General features: G+C 49.2%; 1 long non-coding RNA gene across 1 annotated transcript in view; it reads left to right on the forward strand.

Moving 5' to 3' along the window:
* The window catches only part of LOC136792816 (uncharacterized), a 57,616-nt gene extending 41,489 nt beyond the window's left edge, over positions 1-16,127 (forward strand). Inside the window, exon 4 of the long non-coding RNA XR_010837278.1 lies at positions 16,095-16,127. This is a non-coding gene — a long non-coding RNA (uncharacterized lncRNA). The remainder of the gene's footprint in view (positions 1-16,094) is intronic.
* The last annotated feature ends 11,726 nt before the right edge of the window (positions 16,128-27,853 follow it).

A 27,853-nucleotide genomic window follows, 5' to 3' on the forward strand; every position in this document is an offset into this window, starting at 1 on the left:
GTGCACGATAAATGTAATGCGCCTGAATCATCCCCAAACCATCCCCCGCCCCCCGCCGTCCGTGGAAAAATTGTCTTCCATGAAAGCGTCTTCCCCGGCGCCAGAGAGCGCTTGGGGACCGCTGCTCTGGAGGACATTGTTGAGACGCTGCTCGAGGATCTTTGTGGAGAGGAGCCCGCGTGGCAGCCACGTGAATGAGACCATCGGAGGCAGATCCTCCAGAGCCAGTTAAGCCCTCAAGTGGCTGCGGCCCTTGCTGACCTCTGACTGGTCCTAACTGCTCAGTCAGGCTGCTCCCAAATCCCCGACTCACAGGAACTAGAGAAAATAAATATTCAGTGTGTATTTAAGTTACCAAGTTTGGGGATCATTTTTACCCAGCAGTTCGGTAATTAATACAGAAACACTGGGAAAGGTATTTAAAAATCACTTCAAATATTATCATTCCAAAATAACTTCATTATAACGTGGATATAATCCCTTCTTTTTACGCATCAGCATGCTCAAATGAAACATGTCTGTAGTTTTAAAACATACAACTGGGCTCATAATGTAAGTTCATTTTCCCACTTAGTGTATAAATACATTGTAGATCATTGACTCGTGTCATTAGAAAATTCTTCAGAAATATAAGTTTAATGGCTTCATAATGTATTAAATGGATGGCCCGCTAGTGAGCCATATTTTTAGACATTTAAGTTGTTAACGTATTTCTGTTGTTACAAACATTACCACAGTCAATATCTTGGAAAGAGACCATATAGTGAATAATTAAGACTTGCAAGAAATTAATAAACAGAAACCTCAATGAAAAAGAGTCGGGAGCCCAGAGGGGGAGCTCTCACATCCTGTGACAACAGCAGAACCCAACAGGGAGAAGGAAGGCTCTGCTTCTTGCCAGGCCAGGGCTCAGCCAATGAAAAGCCATGGACTCCTTGTTTACTTTAGCCCTCCCAGCTCCCTCTTCCTCTTTATAAAAGCATTTTCATTCCCTCGCTGTGCAGGGACTTGCCCCCGTAGCTCACCATGGTTGCAGACCCCAGATTCCCATCCTCTGCTGATCTCAAATAAACCCACCTTTGCTGGAGAAACCTCTGGCAGTCTTTTTGTTTCAGGTCAATAGACAGTAGGCTTTGAACTCGCTGTGTGTGCAAATTCTAGTTCTGCCCCTCCCGAGTACAACTGTGAGCAAGTTCCTTGGTATCTGTGCTGTTTCTTTCTATAAAAGAAGGAAAGCGGTGTCCTTGCTGGTACTTATTATTTATTATTGTAGTGAAATATACATAACGTTTACCATTTTATTTATTTATTTTTGCGGTATGCGGGCCTCTCACTGCTGTGGCCTCTCCCGTTGTGGAGCACAGGCTCCGGACACGCAGGCTCAGCGGCCACGGCTCACGGGCCCAACCGCTCCACGGCACGTGGGATCTTCCCGGACGGGGGCACGAACCCGTGTCTCCCGCATCGGCAGGCGGACTCCCAACCACTGCGCCACCAGGGAAGCCCTATTTTAACCATTTTAAAGTATATAGTTCAGTGGCATTAAGTACATTCACACTTTTGAGTAATTATCATTACCATCCATCTCCAGAACTTTTTCATCATCCCAAACTGAAATTCTGTATCCATCAAACAGCTCCCCATTCGATCTTCCATCCAGGCTATGGTAACCACCATTCTACCTTTTGTCTCTATGGATTCGACTATTCTAGGTATAATACTTGTCCTTTTGCATCTGGTTTATTTCACTTAGCATAGTGTCTTCAACGGTCATCTATGTGGTAGCGTGCATCAGAATCGAATTCTTTTTTAAGGCTAAATAACATTACTTTGTGTGTACATGCCACGTTTCGTTGGTTCAGTCACCCGACAACAACGCCCTTTTGGCTTGTTTCCGCCTTTTGGCTATTGCGGGTAATGCTGCTGTAAACATTGGTGTACAAGTATCTGTTCCGGTTCCTGCTTTCAGTTCTTTGGGGTTTATAACTAGAAGTGGAGTTGTTGGATCATATCACAATTTTGTGTTTAATTTTGGGGGGAACTGCTCTACAGTCTTGCACAGTGGTTGGACCGTTTTACATTTCCACCAGCAATGTGTGAGAGTTCGAATTTCTCCACATCCTTGCCAATATTTATTCTCTGGGTTTTTTTGGAGGGAGACAGGGGGTGGATAATAGCCATTGTAATTACTGTGAAGTGGTGTCTCATTGCAATTTTGATTTGCATGTGCCTAATCATTAGTGTTGTTGAGCATCTTTTCATGTGCCTATGGGCCATTTGTATGTCCTTGGAAAAATGTCTATTCAAGTCAAGTCACCTCTTGACCACCAACCACCTCTGTCTTGAGACTCTTGTCTGCCTTTATTTCCAACACCCTGCTTTCCTCCGGTTCTCCCTCCAGCCCTCTGATCAGTCCTCCTTTCTTCTCACCCATTGTGGCAGGGCGCCTTACAGTTAGTCCCCTAGAGGTCCCTGACTCTCCCTGTACTAGTTTAGCTCATGCCACCTTCTCAGAGAATCTCATGGCCAATGTGAGATTTGAGGAACTTATTTCCAATGAAGACATCAGGTATTTAATTAATACATTATAAATAAATAAATAAAGAGGTTCAGTTAAAAAGCCAATTGAAAAAAAAAGAAAAACTGAATACTAAGAAACACTCAGGTAATCAAAAGAAATCAGGAAGGGCAACAAAGAGAGAGAGAGGTATCAGATGGGACCAACAGAAAAAAATAGGAAGGTATTAGACTTAAACACAAAGATCTCAAAAGTTACACTAAGTTTAAATGGACTAAATACTTCAGTTGAAGGGGACTGTCAGGCTGAATAAAGAAAGCAAGATCAAATTTTATTCTGTTTATAAGAGACATATTTTAAATATAAAGGTATAAATAGGTTAAAATTATGGGAAAATATATACCATATATACACCAATCATAAGAAAGCTTGAGTGTCTATATTAATATCTGGATATCAGACTTGCCTCACCTGCTCTCACAATCACATATTCCTTGCGATAAATCTCTTAATGTATCTTAATGTATCTTCTGTTTCTCTGATTCAACCTTGAATGATAGACACTGATACCCAAACTAGTTAATAGGCAGTGCACCCGGCGGACCCACAAATCTGTGCTTGCTTCAGTGGTATTTGGACGGCACAGACCCAGGGATGCCCCTTCTTCCAGCCTCCGACCACCTTCCAACCTCTCTTCTGAAAGAAATTAAAGAAGATCCAAATAAGTAGATTGTCCACAGGTTGGAAGGCGATATTGTTATGATGTCATTTCTCCCCATATTGATCTATAGATTCAACGCAATCCCATTCAAATCCAAGAAGAATTTTATTGTAGAAATTTACAAGCTGATTCTAAAATTTATAAATAAAGGGGACTTCCCTGGAGGTCCATAGGTTGGGACTTTGCCTTCCAGTGCAGGGGGTGTGGGTTCGATCCCTGGTCCGGGAGCTAAGATCCCACATGCTTCGTGGCCAAAAAACCAAGGCATAGAACAGAGGCAATACTGTAACAAATTCTATAAAGATTTTAAAAATGGTCCACATCAAAAAAAAAAAAAATCTTAAAAAAAAATAAAATTTATAGAGAAGAACAGGGAACTTAGAATAGCCAAGCAATTTTGAATGAGATTCAAAAGTTACTATAAATTAACTATAAACTGTAAAGTAGTAACAATTCTGAACAAAATGTCAAGTGTTACTATAAAGGTGCATTAATCAAGAAAGTATGGTATTGGCATAAGGATATATCTAGACATCAGTGGGATTAATAGACCCTCAATTATATTTGGTTAACTTGTATTCAGTATAGCTGCCAAAGCAATTCCATGGGGGAAAGTCTCTTCCATACATGGTGCTAGAACAACTGGATGTCCATGTAGAAAAAATAAATCTCGGCCTTACTTCACACCATACCCCAAACAAATTATGAAACCTGAATGTAAAAGCCAAAACTATAAAGGTTTTAGAAGTATGCATAGGAGAATATCTTTGCCAGCTTAGAATAGGCAAAATTTACTCAGATGAGACGCAGAGAACACTAACCAATGTTTTCTTTTATGAAGCATTGACTTCATAAAATTCAAATGTCCTGCCCATCAAAAGCCACTGTGAGAAAATTAATAGGTAAGCCATAGACTGGGGAAAAAAATGTGATAGATAGGTAGATAGGGATATCTATAAATAGATCATAGATATGATAGATAGATAATAGATATAGATAGGTAGATAGATGAGAGATAGAGACATCTATAGGTAGATACACAGATAGATACCTGACAAAGGATTTGTATTTAGAACATATCAAGAACTTGTGCAACTGAGTAATAAAAAGATTTACAACCCAGTAACTGAATAAATGATCCCGATTAAGATCCTAAGTTCAGAGTTCACTTTATATATAGTCTCTGGAGGCAAAGAAATGAAAGTTGAACTATACTATGAGAAAATCCACTCCCTCATCAATAAGGCTCTCCAAGCTTTCAAAATAACCACATAAGTTCAAGATACAGTATCACAATTCCAGTCACCTTTGGTGCATTCTACACAGAGGGTCTACAAAAGACCTTTGGAAAGATTAGCCGGATAATCCTCACGGTTTCCTTAAAGCACAGGTGAGGGAGTGAACAGTTCAGCTTAATCCCATAAAGAGAGGAAACCGCGGAAGATCTGCTCCTGAGCCACAGCGACCTTGACTCCAGGCAGACAGACAGATGCTCTCTGTCGCCAAGGCGGGACCAGCTCTGCCAGAGCTCGCCTTTCCCACCCTTTCTGATTGACTCACCCACCCGCCCACTCAGCAGACAGTTAATCCTGCCCCCACTCTATGCGGAAGTCAGGGCTTGTAGCTTGACTGTGGGCTCTCCTTTGAGGAGCCTCTAGTGACTCATTTCCTGCTCCAGCACAGGCTGGGAGCCTAGGGTCTCCACGCCTGCCCCCTCCTGGGCTCCTCTCCACCTTGCCCACGCCTGCCCTTGACATTGTTATAGAGTAACAGTAGTTTCTTTGTTTTTGTTTTGTTTTGTTTTGTTTTTTAATTTTTGGCTGCGTTGGGTCTTTGTTGCTGCGTGCAGGCTTTCTCTGGTTGTGGCGAGCAGGCCCTACTCTTCGTTGCGGTGCGCGGGCTTCTCATTGCAGTAGCTTCTCTCATTGTGGAGCATGGGTTCTAGACGCGCAGGCTTCAGTAATTGTGGCACGCAGGCTCAGCAGCTGTGGCATGCGGGCTCTAGCGAGCGCAGGCTCAGTAGTCGCGGCGCACGGGCCCAGTTGCTCCGCGGCACGTGGGATCTTCCCGGGCCAGGGCTCGAACCCCTGTCCCCTGCATTGGCAGGCGGATACTTAACCACTGCGCCACCAGGGAAGCCCTAGAGTAACAGGAGTAACGTCTCTCTGCGAAACCCCGGTGTGGATTCCCTGGGCTTCCAGAAGCTTCGCCTTCGTGCCGCCCTCGGAGCCGTCGCGTCTGCCGGTGCCTCGCCCGCAGTGCCGTTCCCATCCTTCAGCTACCCAAACAGCAGCGCCGTTGGTAGCCACCATGCCCGTGAGGTCCTCCCCGCATCCTCTCTCCACCCAGCGCGCCATCCTCCGCGCTCGGGAACCTCACAGTGCGTACCACTCAGCAGCTTTGTCCTCCTCGGAGAAGACAGACGAGAAGCTTGTAAACACATAAATAAGACAATTCAAAGTACAGAGAGGCGTGGTGAAGAAAATAAAACAGGCTGCTTGACTTGCAAATGAAGTGTGGTGGCATAACCTCGGCGGAGGTGATGTCTGAGGAAAGACCTGAGGGATGAAAGGGAGCCAGCCTTGCAAAGATCCCGGGGAGAATGCATCTGCTGGGCGGCACAGCAAGTTCAAAGGCCCTGGGGTGGTATACTTGGGGCATTTGAGGGAAAGAAAGAAAAGCAGCGTGACCGGGGTGGGTGAGAGGGTGGGTGAGGGGGGCGGTGGGTGAGTGGGGGGTGGTTGGGGGTGGGTGGCCCAGGTCCGTTCAGGCTGGACTGGGGCAGGTGAGGAGAGGCAGGTTGCAACCTAACTGTGGAACAAGGACAGGAGTGAAGGTGGTGTGCTGGGCCCTGTCTCCTGAGGTCGCCGGGACCCCACTTGTGAGAGGCATTTGGTCTTTTCTTCCACAGCCTCAGGAGTGGAGCTTTATTTGCCAGGCCTTCTGCCAGAAGTTCCACAGGCCACCCTGTTGGAAAGAAATTAGTTCCCATTCAAAGGACGCAGAGAGGGAGCTGCGGATTGAGAAGGCGGTAGACAGAAATCCTTCCCGATAGCCAGGACGGAGATTAGGAGACAAGGCAGAGAATTTCCTAATAGCTTCCTTCCCCTTGGCTCCTTAGAACTAGAAAGCCAACCTTGCATTTTACATAAATCAGACCGTCAGGAGAAACTCTCAGTGTCTCTGGGTGATTGAAAAGAAAGGAAAAAAAAATTTTCTAATGGCAAATAGGTGAGAAAGTGGAAGAATTCCTGGGTTGGAAGTGAGTGGTTCACAATTCAGTTTCCAGTCCATTAGCACTGAGCTTTGAGAGGCCAGATAAAGGGGTGTGATCGGTGCACTTCCTCTCTCTTCAAAATCGTAAGCAGAACAACAAGCGCGTTTTGAACACACCCTGGGAGCCAGGCCCACATAACGTTAAGTAGCTTACCTGGAAAATTTACAATCTTCATAGCAACCCATTTTTCAGGTGAAGGTCGGAAGGCTGAGGAATCTGCCCACGATTGCGTACCTGGTCGGCAGAACACCTAGGACTCAAACCCTGATTCTGGACGCTGGGGTCTTAACCCCTGCCTCTGGGTGGCTGTGCACTTGCAGCATGTGCTCCTGGCCTGCCGGGCGCTGGCAGAGCTGCTCCCTGGGCCCGGCAGCTGCCCCGAGGCTGGTCCTGTTCGGGCAGAAGCCGCCACCCCTCGGGGAGCTGGCCGCCACCGTCAGGGCTGAAGGCCGAAGCAGAAGGGAGACCCAGGATCGGCAGAGTCAGGGCGATCGCTCTTTATGGTCCCCTTAGGGGAGAAGGTGAGGAAATTGTGGTTTTTATGAACGCGTTCACCCTGGCCTCTCGTTGACTGCACAGCTGAGCACACCCAGCCGCCTCCAGAAGCTCCTTCCCAGGGGGTGACTGAGATGTGAGCAGTGGAGGAGAAATTCCTCACACTGTTTGTTAAAGTGGGTTCCATCTCTTAGGTGGTGTGACCCTCAAGGCTGAGCATTTAGTCCGAGCAGAGGCCCCGGACACGTGCTTTTCGAGATCCAAAGACCGAACTGAACTGGTCAGCAAAATCGGTTTAAAATAAGAGCCAGATGTGACAGGGAGGGGCACCCTTGGCGAAGGCAGTTTGCCCCCAGACGGCCCCATGGGTTGGCGCCCCTCCAAGTGTGCCCCCTCCAGATGCTGGCACCACATGGCAGGCCCGCGACCCTGATGTGCATCTGTGTGGTGGGTTGAACTGGGGCCCCCAAAACATACGCCCAAGTCCCAACTCCCGGAAGCCGTGACCGTAGACTTACCTGGGAAAAATGCCTTTGCAGGTGTATTTAAGTTTAAGCTCTAGAGACGAAATCACTTTGGATTTAGAGTGGGTCCTAAGTCCCATGACGGGCGTCCTTAGAAGAGCAGATGGAGGTCTGGGACACGGACACACGGGGGAGAAGGCACGAGAAGACGAAGCGGAGGCTGAAGCGATGAGCAAAGGCCAACGCAGCTGGGAGAGGAAAGCAAGGGTCCTCCTCTGGGGCCTTCAGTGTGTGCGTGGTCTGGCCAACACCTTGAGTTTGGACTTTTGGCCTCCAGAACCATGGTGGAGAGTGGTGAATCTCTGTTGTTTTAAGCTGCCAGTTTGTGGTAATTCGTTAAGCATCCCTAGAAGCTACCAGAAGGTTCTGCGGTCCCTCATCATGAGGCCTGACTCACTAGCTACACTTCACCCGCTCCATCCCCAGGGCAAGGGGTTCCCTATTTCCAGGGAGAAATGCAGCCGAGAAGGGAAGGCCACCTCTGTCCAGTGCGCTGTCCCTTGTAGCAGAGCCCTGGGCAGGAGGCAGATGCTGGCCGTGGTCCAGCTGCAGAAAGGCCCCCGCTCGGCACTGGGGTGCTGGGGGCTGCGGAGAGGTGGGGCACAGGTCGGTTTGTCTTTGCTGATTCCCTCTCTTCTGGAGCTTCAGGCTCCAGAGTCACCCGGGGGTTCTCCCGGCCCTTCTCCGAACGGGGCCTGATGGAGCTGCCGCGTCCACATCACACAGGCCCGTTTTTCTCGTTGACCCACCTTGAGTGTTGAGTGATTCCGATTTCTTTGGTCACATGTTTACCAACAAGTCCCACGGGTGGCTGATCCCATCTTTTCCGTGTGGAGTTTTCTAGTTTCACTCCAAGCACAGTTTCCAAGTTCTCGAGGGGTGGGAGGCGCCTCGTGGTTGGGGCTCTGTGGGGACACCCACCAGGGGACAAGCTGGTCCTCTGTGAGCTGAGTAGCCACAGTAAGAAGCCAGAGGAATGGGCAGGTTCATCCTTATTGCTCTTTTTCTTCTGTGTCTGCGTGTCTGTGTGTGTGTGTGGCCCCCTCGCAGCTCAGTGCCCCCTTTCCTTGACCGCGATAAAGAAGGACAGTAAAGCCAAGGACTTGCGTTGAAGAAAGAAATAGACCCCGGGCCGTGTGCAAGAGCAGGAAACGCCGTGGTGAGGGCTCCGCTGCACATCTGCGCAGCTCCCGTTCATTCACCCCTGGAACCCCAGTGGCCCCTTCGTCCCAGACTCTTGGGATGTCAGAGGAATCGGGACCCCTCAAGTGAAGATGCTGTGGCCTCACGTGCCAGCCCTCGCGGGAGGGCTTTGCGCTACTTTCCCTGCCGTTCCTTCTTTGCTTTGTCTGCCCTGTGTCTGTGGATGTGGTCCGGGGAGGAGCAGGGAGGGCGGGTGAGTAGAGATTGATGGCCCAGAAGCGGGCCTTCTTATGACTCTGGGCCCGTCTTGGTCTTGTCAAGCTCCATCCAGTGGAAAGACCATCCCAGGTACAGACCCCACCCAGTGGTTTACGGGGGTTGATGTGTGACTCTGGTTCCCAAGACACACAAGGCAGAGGCCAGAGGGACAGCCTGGAAGGAAGTATTGGGCTGGCCAAAAAGTGCGTTCGGGTTTGTGCCATCTTATGGCAACCGTCTAAGAATAGTACGGTCCAGCTGCGATCTCATCCTCCTCGGCGCTTTCGTTAATTCATTCCACTTGAGAAACACGGATTGTGTGCCTTCCGTGTGCCGGGCCTCGTTCAGGATGCTGGGGGGTGCGCCCGTGAACAAACCCGGCGTGGATCCCGTTCTGGACCCAGACGGTTGGCTTTCTTTCCTAAGGCTGAGGAAGTGCCCAGGCAGGAGAATGCGTCTGTCTCCCCCCCGCCCCAAGTGTGTGGGTACTGGGCTTCGGTGCCTGCCCCGGCTCCCCCGTGTGAACGCCCCAGCTCCACCTTTGGTCTGCAGGGGGCCCGAGTTCCACCACTCCTGCGCGCTAAGCAGGCTTCTGGCCCCGGGCCTGGCCTTGTGCTCTCTCAGGCGTACAGCACCCTCTGTTGGTGACCCACACGTAATATGCTGGCCTTCAGCTGGGACACCGCGCAGCCCTGGTAGCCTTTTCTGCTCATCTGGGCCCGGCGTGTGCTGTTCACCCATCCAGCCATCTCTCCATCCGTCCAAACAGGCACTGCTGAGTGCCAGGCCCTGTCCAAGGGGGTGAGGATATAAAAATGTAAAGGTGAATATTTTCAGTCTTCTCACAGGTTTCAAGTTCAGCTCCGTTCCCCTGAATGAGGATTCCCAATGCTGGTGGCTGGGTGGGGCCTGGGGTGCATTCCAGGTCCCATTATCTCTTTCAGAGGATGTGGCCTGAGGGTCCTCCCATCAAGTGGACGCTTTGTGGTTGTCCTGTGCGTCCTAGAGTTTCCCAACCTAACAGTGCAGATCTGTCCCCACTCTGACTCTGTGCTACATGTAGAATAATGGGCTTAATTCCCCCGGGGGGACAAACGCCTATCCCCAAACCTACCTCCCCCACCCGCACCCCCGCCCTGGAACTCCTCCCTTCCCCTCCCTAAATGGGAGCCCACTGGCCATGGGCGTGAGCGAAGACGGGCAGGTCCCAATCGGGATCTCCTGCCACCTTCCCTCCAGCCACCCACTGCTGCTGGGCTCTTCGTGTACCTGCTCACCCCATCTTCAGGATGCTGGTCTGCCACCAGTCCCTCCGTCTTCTGAAGGCAAATGCACACACCTTGACTCTCAGCGGTGACCGTGGGGAAATTCACACTCCTTTTCTTGCTCCAGCAAGTCTCAGATCAACGCAGGCGTTGTGGCATGGGGCCCCCCAGAGGCCAGCAAGGGTTACCACATCCCCTCAGAGTGAAGGCAGCCTCTCAGAGGAGCCAGCCTTTCAAGTACAGAGTCTTTCTCGCCGGCAGAAACACAGGGCCCAAGATTTTTTTCTGTCTTTCTCTTCCGGTATTTCTGCGGTTTACCTCTTTTTTTAAAATATTTTATTGGAGTGTAGTTGACTTACAATGTTGTGTCGGTTTCAGGTGTACAGCAAAGTGGATCAGTTATACCTATACATATATCCGCTCTTTTTTATATTCTTTTCCCATGTAGATTGTTACAGAATATTGAATAGAGTTCCCCGTGCTATACAGTAGGTCCTTGTTGATTATCTATTTCATATATAGTAGTGTGTATATGCTAATCCCAATCTCCTAATTTATCCCTCCCTCCACCCCAATTTAACTCTTTTTAAGTTTTTGTTTAAATATAGCAGCTTGAATTCATATATTATACAGTTCATATACAGGAATATATATTCATATATTCCTGTATATGACTATATACAATGAATATTCATATATTCCTGAATATGAATGTATACAACTCATATATTTATATATTATATGAATTGTATAATATATGAATTACATATTATACAATTCATCCTGGAATTACATTATATGAATACATTCATATAATGTATGAATATACATTATACAGTATATAATATGTGAATTCATACGTGATATCGTTCACCCATTTAAAGTGTATGATTCAGTGGTTTTAGTATATTCAGAGTCTTGTCACCATCACCACAATCAACTTTAGAACATTTTCCTCCCCCAAAAAAGAAACCCGTCACCCCCATTAGCCGTCACTCCCCACTTCCCCCCGAGCATGCCAAGCCCCTGGCAACCACGAATCTACTTTCTATCTCTGTGGGTTTGCCTGTTTTGGATAACTCGTGTTATTGGAATCACATAATGTGTGGCCTTTTGTGTCTGCCTGGCTTTTATCACAAAACAAGCTTTTTCTCCTTATTTCATCTGCAATTTCATTAGACTGATAATATAGTCTAGCAACCTAAACGGGACACTTGTAGAGTGAGAGGGGTGCTCTTGATAATTACCCTGTGGCATCAGGCATAAACATGGGCCACCCCTAGTCAACCTGGCAAAGGCGTGGGCATCCTGCCTTCAGCTGAAAACGGTGGCACCTCACACCCACTGTGAAGCCACCTGCCTCCCCTTCCCTAAATCAAAATTCCCGAATCACCCTCAGCAACCTCGGGTCTCACCAGCAACTGAAGTTAATTTACTTCTAGAGCTGCTAATGCTGTGTTCGCAGCTGAAGCGTGCTCGTGATTTATGGGAGAAAGAAGACTCATTTCCCCCAGAGATGAGAACCGGCAGTTGTATTTTTCATTTTGCAAGCATGAAATTTTGACTGCACGGGGTGCAAACTGCAAAGGAAAGCAGGCGCAGAAAACAGAGCTGTCGTGGCAAACATGAAAGGGACGGCATGGACTGGGGGCCTTCAGAACGAGCCTCTCGGGGGCTTAACTGGGTGGGTCGCACGTCGCCCGCTCCGATAAGGGCAGCATAGCTATTCATTGTTGGGCTGTTGAAGGCACCTGGCTTGGTGTCATCTCTCGCTGCACCTGTCCCTCCCAGGTTCTTTTATGTACTCTCGGAAAATGTTCTCAGTGTTTGTAAGCAAATGAAAAGGTTATTGTTTTTAAATTGTAAGTATCTGCTGGGCGGAGACAGAAGTTTATGCCTTTTGGACAGCAGCTTCTCGCGGTTGCTGCTGACTCGCGAGCACGAGGTACGGTTCAGAAGTAGACGTTTTGAACTATCGGTGCCTGCCCCTCGCCCCGCCTTGCTGCGGTCAGGCGTTATGAAACAAGGAGATCACTATCACCAAACATCAGCGTCGCTGTCATCAAACAAGCGTTGACGGCCCCCCCACACGCAACCACGTGCTCTGCGCCTTGCTGACGGGGCCGTGAACAAAATGCACTTAGGCTGCCCTGGAGCGCTACACACAAAGACACAACTATATATAGTGAGCAAGAAGTCATCTTCTCCAGATCGCTGGCTCCGCTCACACCCCTGCCTCAGCCTCGAGCCTAAATTCTCTAAGGAACCGAGAGATGTTTCTGTGATTTGTTTGTGTTCTGAATTCACTGCCCAGGCCAGCTGAGGGCCACCTGTCACAGCGTGGCCAGGGATCACCGCCTGTGGAAGCTGGTTTTGATTCCCGCTCTTCAGACGCAGGGAACGTCCTTGGAGCCGGACGTTGCGTCTGGACGCCTCCAAGCCAAGGAGGACCCTCATACCAGTCCGGTTCTGGGGCCCAGATGCCCATGTGCTCCTCTGGTGTCCCAAGCAGCTTTTGTTTGTGTGTGTTCTGTGTCTGAGCTCACCCGCCCGGCTCCCCTTCTGCCACCTTTTCTTCCGTTTACACTCACAATCTCCACTTGTCTTCCAGCTCTTTCCAAACCAATTGTGCTATGGACAGATTTAGTCCATTTCTAGGCCAGATGCTCAAATACATCCTTTTCTGCATTAAAAATAATCGAAGTAGGCTCCCAGCCAGCCGCAGGATTTACAGACCCTTGAAATTCTAGGAGAAATCCGCAGAAATCTTTCTGATTCTGGCGCAATCTCCACATCCATTCAGCGGGGGGAAGAAAAGGCACTGATTTCATAGGAGCATGGAAAGCATCTTAAGTGTTGGTCAGAGCACCCGGTCTCTCACAGTCAGAAGATCTGGCCTGGACCTCCTGGTACATTTCTTTCCCGATGCGATGTTCCTCCCCAGCGAGGCCACGCACCGCTCCTGGGCAGGGCAAGCCGCTTCCCCCAGCATCTGTGTATCCATCCCCTCCAGCCGGGGAAGCTGGGGTTTTCTTGTCAGCGCTATGCTCTCCACTTTGTTGCTTGTTCGGGTGCTGTTTACACAGATACGTCCTATTCTCTATGTGTGTCGCGTGTTTAAGCTAGGGCCATCATTTCTCACCTCCTGTTAAAGCTCCAGGAAAGGGTTTGCTGATGAAATGGGTATGGTGTTCCAAGGAGAAAAAGCTCACGTCATCACGCCCAGGGGAGGAAACCAATTCCTTAGCTGGAGCCCAGCGGAGAGCTCGCAGAGCAGGTGTTTGTGCCTCTGGGAAAAAACATAGGATGCTGCGGGTTTCCTTGCTGCCGGGAGAGCTGCCCACAGGCAGATACCTCTTGGCCATTCACGCTCACACAGAGGCCTCCCTCGGCTTCCCGGGGAGAAAAGCCAGTGTCAGAATCCAGTGTGCGAAAGACTCCAACCTACTCCCAGGAACCTCAATTAGGTGTCGTAGGTGAGGCCCAGGAATCTGCAGGTGAATTGGATGCAGGAGTTGCCAGCTGCAGAATCTGGCCACGCTGCACCATGGCCTCCCTGGATCCCCCAGGATACTGAGCTCCAAACACAGGTGCTGTCGTGCTGCCCGAAGGTCCAGTTGGGAGCCTCAAGGGTTAGAGCAGAGCGGGGACACATCATACCTGGAGGCCAGGTAGAGCACCCCGCGTGCAGCCCATGGGCACCGTGAAGAGCCCCTCATCAAGCGTAAAGGCAGAGAAACGCCGTCCCAAGTCACCCCACAGGAGCCATGGGTCCAAGCGTCGGAGGAAAAGAGAGGGATCACATGTCACCCACGATTGTCCCAACACCATAGTTTAACCCCGAAGGTCAAGGCTTCTCAAACAAAACCAGCTCTCATTTATAGACCGAGACTGACGTTGCCACGAACTACGTTCTGTACTGTGTGTATGAGCCGCTTGGTGGCATTTAATGAGCATTTACTCTGGGCCACAAGGTGGAGGTCCTTCCTGTGGGAGGAGGTGGCATGTGGAGCCCCTAAAGGGGATGGTGCTCGCCCGGGAACCCCACCATCGCTCTCTCCTCAAAGTGTGCTCCGAGGCTGGCGGCGTCAGTGTCACCTGCGGCGAGCGTATTCGCAATGCAGGCTCTCAGGCCCCCAGCCCCTCTGAGTCAGAGTCCGCCCTCTAACCAGACCCCCCGGTGATCTGAAAGCACGTTAAAAATTGAGGGGCACCATTCAGCCCCTCTGAGGCCCCGCCAGCTGGGACCCATGGAGGCTCCCATCTCCCCATCGGGGATGCTTTTTCTGCTTTCTGTCTGAACAAATAAATGTGCCTCAGCCCATCCTTTTTTTTTTTTTTTTTTTTTTTTTTTTTCTTTTAAAGGCACAAGCCCAGATTCCTATTCATAAATGCATTCCAAGTGAGTGATTTCCAAGGCCAGAAGGGACACGGCATGGCTGAGCTCCGGGGGGAACGGGTGGCAACAGCAGCAAACGGCACCGTCTAAGTCTATCCAAGTCTATCCCCTTGTTAAACAGCCGCCCCCGAGCCCCCAGCCCTAGAAACACAAGGCCCGCGTCTCCTGATGCCGTGGCCTTGGACGGGGCCTCCTCTGCGGTGGGGAAGCCAGTGGCCACGGGAACCTGCAGGGACCCGGCTCCGTCCCCTGCTCTGCACGCAGGCATGCTGGAGGCTGATGGGGGTGCGCCCAGGACGGCGCCAGCGGCCGGGCTGTGACAGGCCTCCAGTCTTCCAGACTGCTGGTCTGACACCCCATCCAGGATAAAGCAGGCTTGAGTTTCACCAGCTCCCTTGAGTGACAGTCAGATTAAGTGTGACCCGTTGGACGGAGTGCCCGTCTCAGGCTTCCGTGGCGGCCTCAGGGCTGGAGCTGTCGTGCCTTAGCCATCCGTCTACGGCGGTGGCACCCTCCTCACCTGCCACCTGTCCTACCAGGGAATCGAGGACCCTAGGGACCGGATTTCAAACACTTCCCTGAGGCCCGGGCCACATTCGTAAGTTCTAAGGATGTCATCTAGTCCTGAAACAGACTTGCTTGGTATGGGTTTCCTGTGGTGGCTATAATCAATGGTAGAATCAAGATTAGAAGTCCTTGCTGAGAAGTGACGGTGAGGAAGGAGGCTTGTCAGCGTCAGATGCAGAAACTGCTGCAAAGAAAAATTCTTTGCTGAGTCCTCAGCCTCAAAATGGCGACAATTATTAACTCTCGCAAGGCCTTTTGGAGGAACAGAGGAGAAAACGTAAATGAAATGGCCTCGCGCGCATATTAGGGGTGTGGTAAAAGCTTGTAGGATCTGGAACCTTCCTCTTCACCGCTGAGTAGAACATGGAATAGGGAAAATCCATCTTGGAGTCAATCCACGAGGCTCGGTTTCCGGCACACGACGTGGGTATCACTGGAAGGCGATTTGACCCAAAGGTATTTAGTGTTCATGGCGGAGCTGTGCTGTGTTTACAGGGGGCCCTGACGCAAGGCAGAGGCTCAGCCCCCTCAGAGCCCCATTGGGAGACAGTGGAAACTCAAACACTATGGATTCTTTCCTGCCAGGCTTTTTTTTTTTTTTTTTTTTTAATTGGAGTATAGTCACTTTACAATGTTGCATTAGTTTCCGTTGTACAACAAAGTGAATCAGCTGTTTCTATACATCTATCCCCTCTTTTCTGGATCTCCTTCTCATTTAGGTCACCACAGAGCACTGAGTACAGTTCCCTGTGCTATACGTAGGTTCTTATTAGTTCTCTATTTTATACATAGTTGTGTATATATGTCAGTCCCAATCTCCCAATTCGTGTCATCCCTCCATCCCCCCTTGGTATCTATACATTTGTTCTCTACATCTGTGTCTCTGTTTCTGCTTTGCAAATAAGTTCATCTGTATCATTTTTCTAGACTACTCGGCCATACAAAGGAACGAAGTTGAGCCATTTGCAGAGACGTGGCTGGACCTAGAGACTGTCGTGCAGAATGAAGTAAGTCAGAAAGAGAAAAACAAATGCCGTAAAATACCGCTCATATGTGGAATCTGCCAGGCTTTTCTAGAACACCGAACCCCCTTGACCTGGCTACCTTCCCACCTGCGGGCTCACAGAAGCCAGTAGAGGGCAACCTTCCCCATGGGAGGTGTTACCTAAGGCAGGGCCAGCTGTGTGGACAACTTGGGATTTTCCCGCGGGCAGGTTGGTACCACATCCTGTCAGCCAGGCCTGTTCTCCTGCTTTTTACAGGGAAATAGCCGCCTTCTTGTGTCCACCCTCTCCCAACAGTGTGTCATCACAAGCCACTCCTGGGCTGCTAGGTTCTGTGCGGTGGTCAGGGGCAGCCAGCGGCCCCGCTCAAGAGAATTTAATTCTCACCGTATGTGTAAGGGCCGACTTAGTAATTTGGCAAGCATCGTTTAAGTATTTGGGAACGTTTTGTTCACTAGACAGCCAAAGTGCTTAAAAAGAAAATTAAACGTATTTTCATTATAAGAGCACTATGAAATGTCCAAGGGAATTTAATTAGCCAAAAGTTCTAAAGTCCTTTAGTAAACAATTACTTGAATTTGAATAGATTTCTGAGTGAAATCATAAGATTTGTTAAGTTCGACTGAAAAGCTTGAGAAAACCTGGGTTTTACAATGAGTTACTTTAAAAAAAAAATTGAACGCTGTATTAATTTTTAACACTAAAGTCTCCTGTTTTGGTACTCGAAGTCTCCTTTCAGGACCACAAAAAACATGCAACAGCCAAGGTGTATAGGAGAAACTGGGTGATGTGTTTCCCCAGGGAAACACGATTGTTCTTACCTGTTCTTCTGAGTCTTATTCTTTTCCCACTGGATCTGGTTTTGCCCTTTGAGGGAGAGAAGAAAAATGTGAGTTCAGTGTGTTGTCAGAGACGGACGATTTCCCATGCTGAGCTCTATTTTTCTGCTAGAAAGTAATTCCTTCCACCCTATCTCCTCCTAATAAACGATCTTCCATATTGATTCCGTCTCCCTGAGACATCTCATCTACTTCTGGATCCCAAAGCTCTGTGACTTCTCTTCCAAACACCGGGCCCCTTACTCAGATACCAGCTGTCCCTAGGATGGGACGCTGTCATCTCGAATTCAGCACATCTCTGGGATCTCCTGTGCCTCCTTTTTCTTGTCACCCGGCTCAGAACCTCAGGCGTCTTTAATGTCTTTGCCGTGGACCACTTTTATGTAATAAGTTCATTCGTTCTGAGAATTTCCTCACCACCGCCATTACGGATAGAGGCCAAGGCCTCACTTCCAGACCACAAGAACGTTTTTTTTGGAGGGAGGGGGATTTTTTTGGATTGATACATAATTCACATCCCATTGAAATTCACTTGCTTAAAGTAATGCAATTCTGTGTGTGGTTTTTACTATATCCTCAGATATGTGCAAATATAACCACCATCCACCCCCAGGACCTGTTCATCGTCCCCCAGGGAAATCCTGAACCATGACTTTTGAATGAGCCTTATTGCTGGTGGTCTTTGCACTTAATTAAAATATACCTAGAGGTGGTTTGAGGATTAAGCCGTGTTCCGTTCAAATGCTGAGAGCGCCATGTTGTCCTTAGCTGAGGTGACTGGTGTCGTGGCTCTGGGCTCCAGACCCCAGCAATACGACGTACTGTTTTTGTGGCCTCGATATTTCCCGTGCCCTGTTTTATCATCTGTAAAATAGGATAACAATGGTACAGTACGAGAATAAGATAAACTGGCACGAAGTGAGCAATCAATGAACATAAGTTGTTATTTTATAAACTTCTGATCCAACCATATAACTTCAATGCATCTTCTTAGAATTTTAATTTTTGAGATGACTGTAAATTCACGTGCCATTGCAAGAAATCATACAGAGAGATTACTCAGTTTTCCCCAGTGATACCATCTTGGAAAAACAATTGTCCAAATCACCACCAGAAAACTGACATTGATGCGGACAAAATACAGAGCATTTCTGCCATGACGAGGATCCTTCACGTTGCCCTTTCATAGCTCCCCACTCACTCCTTAGCCCCTGGAAATTCTGAACCTGCTCTCTGTTTTATCATTTCAAGCACGTTAAGTCAATGCGATCATAGGGTAGTTGGGATTGACCTTCACTCAGCACAGTTCCCTTGAGTTCCATCCGAGTGGCTGTTTGTAGGCACTGGATTCACTTTCATTGCCGAGTGGCGTCCTTCGGGACCACAGGTGTTTGACCATCTGCCCGCAGAAGGTTTCCAGATTTTCACCATGACAATAATGCGTATTTATTCAGACTTCACTGCTGAGAAAGAACTCTTTCGTAGATCTCACCTGTCCAATACAATAGCTCTGGGAGACAGACCAGGCCACGTTAGCCTCACTTTATAGTGAGAACACGGATTTGCCCAGGGTCCCATGGGTCGGGCACGACAGAGCTGGCCCTCAGATCACGAGAATAAATACCCTGCGCTTTTTTTTTCCCACCATATCACTCTGTTCCCTTTACGAACTCATTCATTCAACAAACGTTTCCAGAGTGCCTGAGCTCCGGGAGCACGAAAATGACAAGACACTGTCCTTACAGAGCTTATGTCAGAGGGCGGTCGGCGATTCAAATAACAAAATACCAACCCAGAAAGCTAGTGACTGTGATGCCCAAGGTGGGAAAAGAGAAGATGTGTCTGAACATGCGTTTGTGGGCAGCCTCACCAGGTCCCTGCACGTTGTGGGCATGGGAGCTGGGGACAGTATCATGCCGTTGAAGGCAGTGGTGTGTGTGTGTGTGTGTGCTGCCGTATAGAAGGTTCTGCTGAAATTTCCCATGGAGTGTGACAGTTCCCTGAAGGTCATTGGCTGAGGACAGATGCAGGCTGGGACCAGATATTCGAATTTCTGTGACTGTTCGAGTCCCCCAAACAAGCAGAGCCTCTGCAGAATATGCAGAGACCCAGAGGAATACAACTTTCCTCGGGTGGCTTCTGTAAGAGGAGGAAAGACATTCGCATTTGCCAAGAGACCCGGACCTCAGACCCTGGGGGAAAAGGGACCCCGAGAAAAGCACTGGGTCGACACAGGAAACGAGCCCCGGCGCTTCTCAGGTCCACACCATGTCTCCAGGACAGCACACAGCAGTGGAATTCCGGCCACCAGTTCCAGCAGTGATGCTGAGAGCAAGCCTGTCTTCACAAAGCTCGTCATCGTGTTGGGGAGACAGACCAACAGACACATGCAGCGTACACAGTGGGACGGGTGCCATCCCAGGGCCCACAGGGTGAGTGCTGAGGACGTGTGACAGCCCAGCAGAACGGTCCTGCAGGGCAGACGGGCCATTTGAAGGAATGTGGGAAGAGTTAAGAACTAAGGCATGGCACCCCTTATCAAGTTTGTTGCCCACGGCTTCCCACCCTGTTCCTATCCGGGCAACATTAAAGAGAAAGCAAGCACCCTGGATTTCTCAGCTGGGCAGGACCCAGTTATTTGAGGTCACAGCCCTGCCCTCGGGGGGTTATTCTGCACAGTTACTGGCTGGCCTCTGAAGCATCCTGCCTCTGCTGCAAGAAAGGGCTCTTGTCTGCTGCTGAGTCGCTTCGTTAGCCTGCTTCCTGCCCACGTCAGCTTGCAGGTCCAGAGGCTTCTTTCCGTTTTTGAACCATCTCCGCCCCTTTAAGTTCAAACCGATGACACAGCCATCAATTCATACCTTGTAAACATGGTAGGGGTTTCCCTGGAATCATGAGGAATTTATAAAAGTCACACTCACAAATATTTTGAGATGGGGCCCTGTCTGGCTTGGGATTCGATTTAGGATGCTGTGGGATAACACCCTTAAGAGTCTTAGAAGTCTTTTGACCAGCTGAGAGGTCTCGGAGACATGCCATTAAATATTCCTGAAATCGTAAAAGAGAACCACATCCTTGAGAGGGCCCTTTTTTAAAAAAAAATTTATTTATTTATGGCTGCGTTGGGTCTTCCTTGCTGCCCGCAGCCTTTCTCTAGTCGCAGCGAGCGGGGGCTGCTCTTTGTTGCGGTGTGCAGGCTTCTCATTGTTGTGGCTTTTGCTGCAGAGCATGGGCTCTAGGTGCGCGGGCTTCAGTAGTTGTGGCACGCGGGCTCAGTAGTCGTGGCTCGCAGGCTCTAGAGCGCAGGCTCAGTAGTTGTGGCGCACAGGCTTAGTTGCTTCGAGACGTGGGATCTTCCCAGACCAGGGCTCGAACCCGTGTCCCCTGCATTGGCAGGCGGATTCCTAACCACTGGGCCACCAGGGAAGTCCGAGAGGAACTTTGACCTTACGGCCGTCTTATTTTGAGAATAATTTGCCTTCTGGAAAGGCTGGGAGTGTGAAGCAGTTTAATTTTGAACCCAGAAAATCCTGGCTTCTTTATATATTCTCTAAATTATATTTGAAAACTGAAAAATTCTTCTTCTAGTTCATTTCTCTTTATCTGTCCCTTATCTGCTGAAAGAAATCAGTTGACACTTTCAACCTTCTGCCCAAAACTTCCTTAGCCAAATCCTCTATCCATTAGCTGTGGATGGTTTTATTTTCCACATTTCCACATTTGTCACAGTTGAGCAGGTGACAGCTTTGCTAAACTTTCCACCACTACATCACACGGATTTTTTTCCTCCAGCTTCCAATAACAATTTCCTCGCTGCTTTTACAGGCCCGATAACGATCTTCCTGAGACTCTTTTAAGGCGTAAAGCCAACGGCGTACGGTTTACATTTTTAAACGTCAACACCCCATTCCTGGTACCAATTTCCATTCTGGTTATCTGTCGCTGTGTAGCACACCGCCCGGAAACGTAGTGCCTTAAAACAGCAACATTTTCTTATCTTTCACTGTGCTATGGGTTGCCTGGTCCCAGATGAGCGGTGCCCACGGGGGTCTGTCATGTGCTCGCAGGCAGATGTTGCTGGGGGCTAACATTGAGAATGTGGGACCAGAGAAAAAGGTCAGGGTTAGACCGTGAAAGATCAGTGTGCCTGGTTAAGGAATTGTAACTTTAAAACATAGTCAGTAGGGATTCCTGGAAGAATTCTGAGCAAGAAAGTGAGGTTACTAGCCCTTTCATAAGAAAATAAAGAGAAGCCGAGTTGGGAGTGGGGTGAGGGAGAGGCCGGAGAGGCGCAGGTTGTTAGAAGGCCTGGGGGTGGGGGGAGAGCTGAAGTTTAAGGGCAAAAAGTGATGTCCAGGCTCATCTGCTTCTCTCCATCAGTCCTGGCAGCTTCTCCCGGAGGCTGCATCCAAGTCGTCCTCCTCTTCAAGCCTCTAGGAGTATGCCGAGGGTGGAGAGTGGTTTAAGGCTGTTCGGAAACTTGTCGGGAATTACTTTGGTTTTTAAGGAATTATGTCTGAATAACCATAACAGAGTTTTGTTTTCTTCGTAAGTCTTCCAGAGGGCACTTTCTGGGGCTCAAAGACCACGCCACCCCCGTGTCCTTGTCCTGGGCTGAACTTAACTCACGCCCTCTGCCGTCATCTCACTTGTCAGCTTGATTCCAACTTTTGACGACTCTTCCCTCCCTGAGATGCTCTCTTCCTTCCATGCCGTGTCCAAGACACCCCATTCTCCTTTTTCTTCTACCTCCCTGCCTGCTTCTTTTCTGTCTCTCTGCGGAGGTAGCGTCCTCTACTTGGCTGTTCCATGCCGGAGCCCCTCAGGCTCAGCCCCGGGCTCTCCTTACCCTTGTCTTGGAAACTTGACTCTGAACTCAAACGACTTCCAGTACTTCTTTGCTCTCATGACCCTTGTAACAGTTAGGATTGGGTTGGACTGTAGATGAGAGAAAACTCCAAGTGTCCGTAGCCTAAACGCTATAAAAGTATTTCTTTTCAGGGATCTAGTCTTCCTGTTGCTCTGCCATCCTCAACCCAGGACTTTTACCTCATGGTCCAGGATGACTTCTTGGGTTCCAGCCATCACAACCACATTTCTGTCAGCAGGCAGGGATAAGTCAGGAGGAAGGACACACCCTTTCCTTTAAGGATACTTGACAGAAGTCATACCTGGCACTGCTTATATTTCATTGGTTAAAATTTAGTCAGGTGACCACCCTGGCTCAAGGGAGGTTTGGAAATGTATGGCCAGCTAAAAATTAGATGTTCTAAAACTAAAGAAGAAGGAGCAAGTGGCTGGACAACAGGTTCCAGCTGGTCTTTGCTACATCTCCCAGATACATACCTCCAGGCCAGACTTCCCTATAGCCCCTGCCACTCTGGTACTCAAAGACATCTCAGAACCAAATATACAAGACTGAACTCATGATCTCTCTCAAATTTGTTCCACTCCTGGTATTTCCTTTCTCTGTGAAGGGCACCACTATCTCTCCAGCTGTGCAAGCCAGAAACCTAGGCGCCATCCCTGGCTCCTAAGGTAGATAGCATTAATCGTTCACAATTCATCCTTGCCGTGGCTTCCCTGGGCAGAGTCTGATTCCCTGTCCCCCGTCTCTGGGCTTTGCCATTTGGCATCCCGGGGCTGATGGTATATGAGCAGGTACTTATTAGGCCCTGTCCAGCCAGAGGCTTGAAATGTGCTTCTGTGTTTGGGCTTGGCCTCTTGCCCTTCTACCATGCACCGTGGAAGAGCTTGCCCCCAGGTAACTGCAGATTCTAGAATGAGAAATATACACGGATTACCTACAACCCCAAGCAGAAAAGCCCCCAACGAACCTGCAGACCTATAACAAGAAAAACAAATGAGTATTGTAACCACTGAGAATTTGGGGTTGTTCGTTACCCAACATTACAGTGGAAGCCACTGTAACTCTTTCTTATTCTACTACAGTGGAAACCTGATTAGTATAATTGTCTTGTACTTCCATATCTGCTCCTCCATTTAGCCCTGTCAGTTTACCTCGATCATGTCTCTGGAACCTCATCACATCTCTCCAGCTCCAGGACCACCATTATCTTAGCCCAAAGCTATGGCCACTTTGCCTGGGCTACTGCAGAGCCTCCCGCCTGGCCCCACACCTGTGCTCTGGCCCCGTGGCATAGAGCTCTCCACCCTGCAGCCAGACGCCCTTTGAAAAAGGCCCATCTTATTTATTTATTTATTTGCTTGTTTGTTTGGGTTTGGTCACGCCTTGAGGCTTGCGGGATCTCCATTCCCCGACCAGGGGCCAAACCTGGGTCCACGGTTAGTGAAAGGGCCTTGTCCTAATAACCACTGGACCGCCAGGGAGTTCCCGCCAATCTCATTTTAAAGAGGGACGGGCCTCTCCCCTTTCTTGTCCCAGGCGATTCTTTTACTCTCATTCATTTACAGGTGACAGGGGGTTTCCCTGTCCGCAGGGCCACTGTCCCCCACATCCAGGTTACTATTTCACCATTACCTCTTGGGGGGTAGAACTTTTTTAAAATTTATTTTATTGGAGTAGAGTTGATTTACAATGTTGTGTTAATTTCTGCTGTACAGCAAGGTGATTCAGTTGTATATGTGTGTGTATATGTGTGTGTGTATATATATATATATATATATATACACACACACACACACACACACACACACACATTCTTTTTTACACTCTTTTCCATTGTGGTTTATCACAGGCTGTTGAACATAGTTCCTGGCGCTCCACAGTAGGGCCTTGTTGTGTTTGCATTCTATATGTAAGAGTTTGTATCTGCTGATCCCAAACTCCCACTCCTTCCCCCCCTTCCCCCCCCCCCCTGCTTGGCAACCACAGGTGTGTGAGCCTGTTTCTGTTTCGTAGATAAGTTCGTTTGTGTCATATCTTAGATTCCACATATAAGTGATACCATACGGTATTTGTCTCTGTCTGACTTATTTCACTTCGTATGATCATCTCTAGGTCCATCCATGTTGCTGCAGATGGCATTATTTCATTCTGCTTTATGGCCTGAGTGATATTCCATTGTATATACGTACCACGTCTTCTTTATCCACTCCTCTGTCGATGGGCATTTAGGTTGCTTCCACGTCCTGGCTATTGTAAATGGTGCTGCTGTGAACATGGCGGTGCATGTGTCTTTTTGAATTAGAGTTTTCTCCAGATATATGCCCAGGAGTGGGACTGCAGGCTCACATGGCAACTCTATTTTTCGTTTTTTTGAGGAACCTCCATACTGTTTTCCATAGTGGCTGCACCAATTTACATTCTCTCGCGGGGAGATCTTACATGGGTCACAAGCCTTCAAGCCGAGGGCGACCGTCTGCACGGGCTGAGAAAAGGATGACGTCACCCTTGCTGGGCTCGTGATGTGGGGAGAGCGGGCTGTGAGAAAGATGACCCCTCGGCCCAGGCCACCTCCTGGCAGCGTGCTTTCCCGGGTGTAGACAGGCTGCCGCGTGGGCTAGGGTCCCACCCGGCCCTCTGGCGCTTCTGGGGCAGAGGTTGGGCAGTCCGTCCATTCCCTTCTCTCTGTGCGGTTCCTACAGGCTGGCCAGTCCTTCTGGCCTCGTGCTTACGAGCCCCACCCACCCCCGCCCCCACACGGTCCAGGTTATGATCCACTCACTTTGGATGAAATTCTTCCCCCGATCCCTTCGGGACTTTGCCTTTTGGTTCGCTGGACGCTCTGCTCTTACAGATCGGAGCTCTGGCTCTCACAGCTAGTATCTCTGGACCGGAAGCCAATGGCCCAACCTTGACCCCGTGTTTGTCTTCGCCATCCAGGAAAGCACAGTTTTACTCCTCCCCAGGAAGAGCCGTGCTGATTTCGGAGTGCAGAAAAGAAAAGCACAGGAGGACGTGAACATATTTCAATGCATGATAACGTCACTGTCTGTCTCCACTTAAAACTACTCTATAGCTTCCTGCTGATCTTAACATAAAGAATAAAATCTTAAACATGGCCCAAAGAGCCTAAATGGCCTGGCTTTGGCCTTCCTCTCCAGCTAATCGTCCGCTCCAGCCCCTCCAGCCTGCTTTCTCTTCCTTGGAAGAGCCACGCTCCCTCCCCCACTGAGCCCTCCTTCCTCTGGGAAGCCCCTCTAGACAACCCGCAGTCCCTGTGACAAACTCCCGTAGCCCCACTCCTTTAATTTCAGGAATTTCTTTCACTTGCTGGATTATTGGGTTGCCATCTCTCTCTCCCTGATTCTGTAAGCTGTGAGAGAACCGGCATATAGTCGTCTTTTTCATCACTATTTTCATTCCTTTCTGGCTGTGCCTTACGGCTTGCGGGGTCTTAGTTCCCCGACCAGGGGTCGAACCGGGGACCCCCTGCAGTGGAGACACCGAGTCCTTAGCACCGGACCGCCAGGGAATTCATTATTTTCATTCCTCAGTGACTGAATGAATGAATGGATGAATGGGATAGATGGATACATGGATGGATGCAGGGATGGTAGTTACTGGTTAAAGGCAATCGCGCAACTCTTGGTCCTGATCCACACTGGTCCGTCAGAGTATCGGGGCAGACACAGCCTGATGAATGGTTGGGATAGATATCGCTGCCTATTGGGGGATAATTTGAAATAGAAAAATTAAGTCCTCCTAAATCACCCGGTCCCACCTCCTGGAAATTTTACCAGTTAGGGTTATTCCTTTGTGCTGGTCCTCAAGAAGCTTTTACTAAAATTCCAATAATTCTAGGAGAGTTCAGTCTTCACGAGCTATATTTTAGGCAGCAGAATTCACGGCTGAGCCCTGGAGGTCAGGGGGAGGAGGAGGATGGGGAAAGAAGAGAAATGGAGAGGTGGGGAGGGAGACAGACCGTGAGTGAGACCCTGAGAGGGAGGCGGGCCAGCGAAGGCGTCATCAGCTTCTCCGATTTGCCAAGATCCCATCCTTTTACTTTTATGCTTCGAGATCCAGCAAAAAGTCATTTCGCTGTTTTGAGTTTCTCCCCCAAGGCACCAGGATACAAAAACAAACCAGGGAAACTTCTTTAGAGGTAATTGGAAGCACATGGATATGAGATATTTAGCATTTGATTATATCTTCTTGGAAAACTCACTTCTTCACCCATTTACTCATTAAAGAAATACTCTTGTCAATCACATGCCTGGCCCCGGGGGGCACTGGAAATAGAGAATGAACCAAACAGACCTGCCTTTTTACCCCCATAGGATGGAGGGAACTTCCCACAAGGGCTTTTAGAGAAAAAGACATGCATTCTTCAGGGTCCACCCAGACTCCCCTGGCCTGTAAGTGCCTGGAAGCAGGGGGACAGGGGGTATCTGGGGAAAGTTGGGAACCACATGACATTGTTGAGAGGCACAGAGAGCATCGAAAGGGCAAGGAAAGAATATTCTCTTTTCCCATCTTTTTAAAGTTTTGGTGCCAGGACCTGGGCAGATGAGGGGAGAGAGGGATGTGGTTAGAAGCTGGACTCCAGGAAGTGTCATCAGGGTGGTTTGAATTACTCTAATGGCCTGATGCCAGCCTGTAGCTTTGAAGCTTTGCTGCAAATGGAGAAAAGATGTGTGATCTGCAAAGGACAGTTTAACTGGCTGGTGATGTGAGATCAGATCTGCTGTATCTTATTTCACTTTACTTATTTCCTTTTGTTCCCGATATTCAATTTCTATCCTTCTTCAGTTATGTAAGAGCTGGAATCTTCATGTTCCAGCATCCTACCCTTAATGAAATTCCTTCTATTCCTTTTCTTACTTTTATTACACATTCTTCCCCCCAGGCCATTACAGAGGGCATGTACAAAATAAAGCGATTCTGCGATTTCAATAACAGCCATGTAATCTCTTCCTAAAGCACCGCTCTGCTTTGGAAAAATCAATATTCCTCCTTTGGCAATTTCCCATAATGTGGTTAGTGTAACAAAGTTTGAAAAAATCAAAATGTTGTGAGAACAATTGCACTCTTCCAAATTCTCCTTAATTTCCTACCCTCCCCAGTGTTTCTTAGACACTTTCACGTCTTACCTCATTGTTGGCTAAGGAAGAAGGTCAAGAAAAGCTGGCCCGAACCATTTCAGGAGAAAGGGTGTATCAGTCAGGGTGGCTTGGTTGTAAGGGATAGAAACTTTCTGTGAGTGAGCCCCGGTGGAAAAGGCGTGGATGGAGGGTGTGGGGCTTGTTAGCAGAGGGACGGGAGGGCGCCTAGGTAACAACAGGACCAGATGTCCCCCCCAGAGGCCCAGAGCAAGCGGTCCCTTCCCATCCCACACTCAGCTGGACAATTATGAGGCTGGTGGAGATGCAGCTAGAGGAGGAGGTTCTCCTGTTTGGAAAAGGTGTCTGGGCTGAGGGCTTGAGTGGGCTTAATGGGCAGAAGGCTTGTCTTCTTGCCGCATGGTGCGGGGCCCCATCCTGGACTCCCCTGCTTGGCAAAAAGGGAAAGCTTTCAGCAGAGCCGTCGACAAGAGCTGTATCCACTTCCTCACCCATGGAGCTTCCAGCCACCGGTCTCTGCCCTGGAACTGTGCGTGGCTACATTACCCACAGCCTCCATACTGCCAACTCCAGTGGACTTTCTGGTCCTCCTGTTCTGTCCTCCCCGGACACTATTCCCTGGGCATCTCTGATACGCCCCGTCCTTGCTGTCTTCTCCTGCACTGGCCTCTCTTTCGTGCTCTTCTGCCAGCTTCTCCTCCTCCTCCTGTCCCCTAGTTGTGGGAGTTGCTCAAGGCTTGGCCCTGGGCCCTCTTCTAGTCTCTGTGTTCTCCCGTTAAGCGGGTCCATCAATAACATTCCCGCTTAGGGGTGCCCCGGGCATCTCAGTCTTAACATACAAAACAGAGCCCTAGGG

Source organism: Kogia breviceps, chromosome 16 (assembly GCF_026419965.1).
Source record: "Kogia breviceps isolate mKogBre1 chromosome 16, mKogBre1 haplotype 1, whole genome shotgun sequence".
In the NCBI taxonomy this organism is placed as follows: Eukaryota; Metazoa; Chordata; class Mammalia; order Artiodactyla; family Physeteridae; genus Kogia; species Kogia breviceps.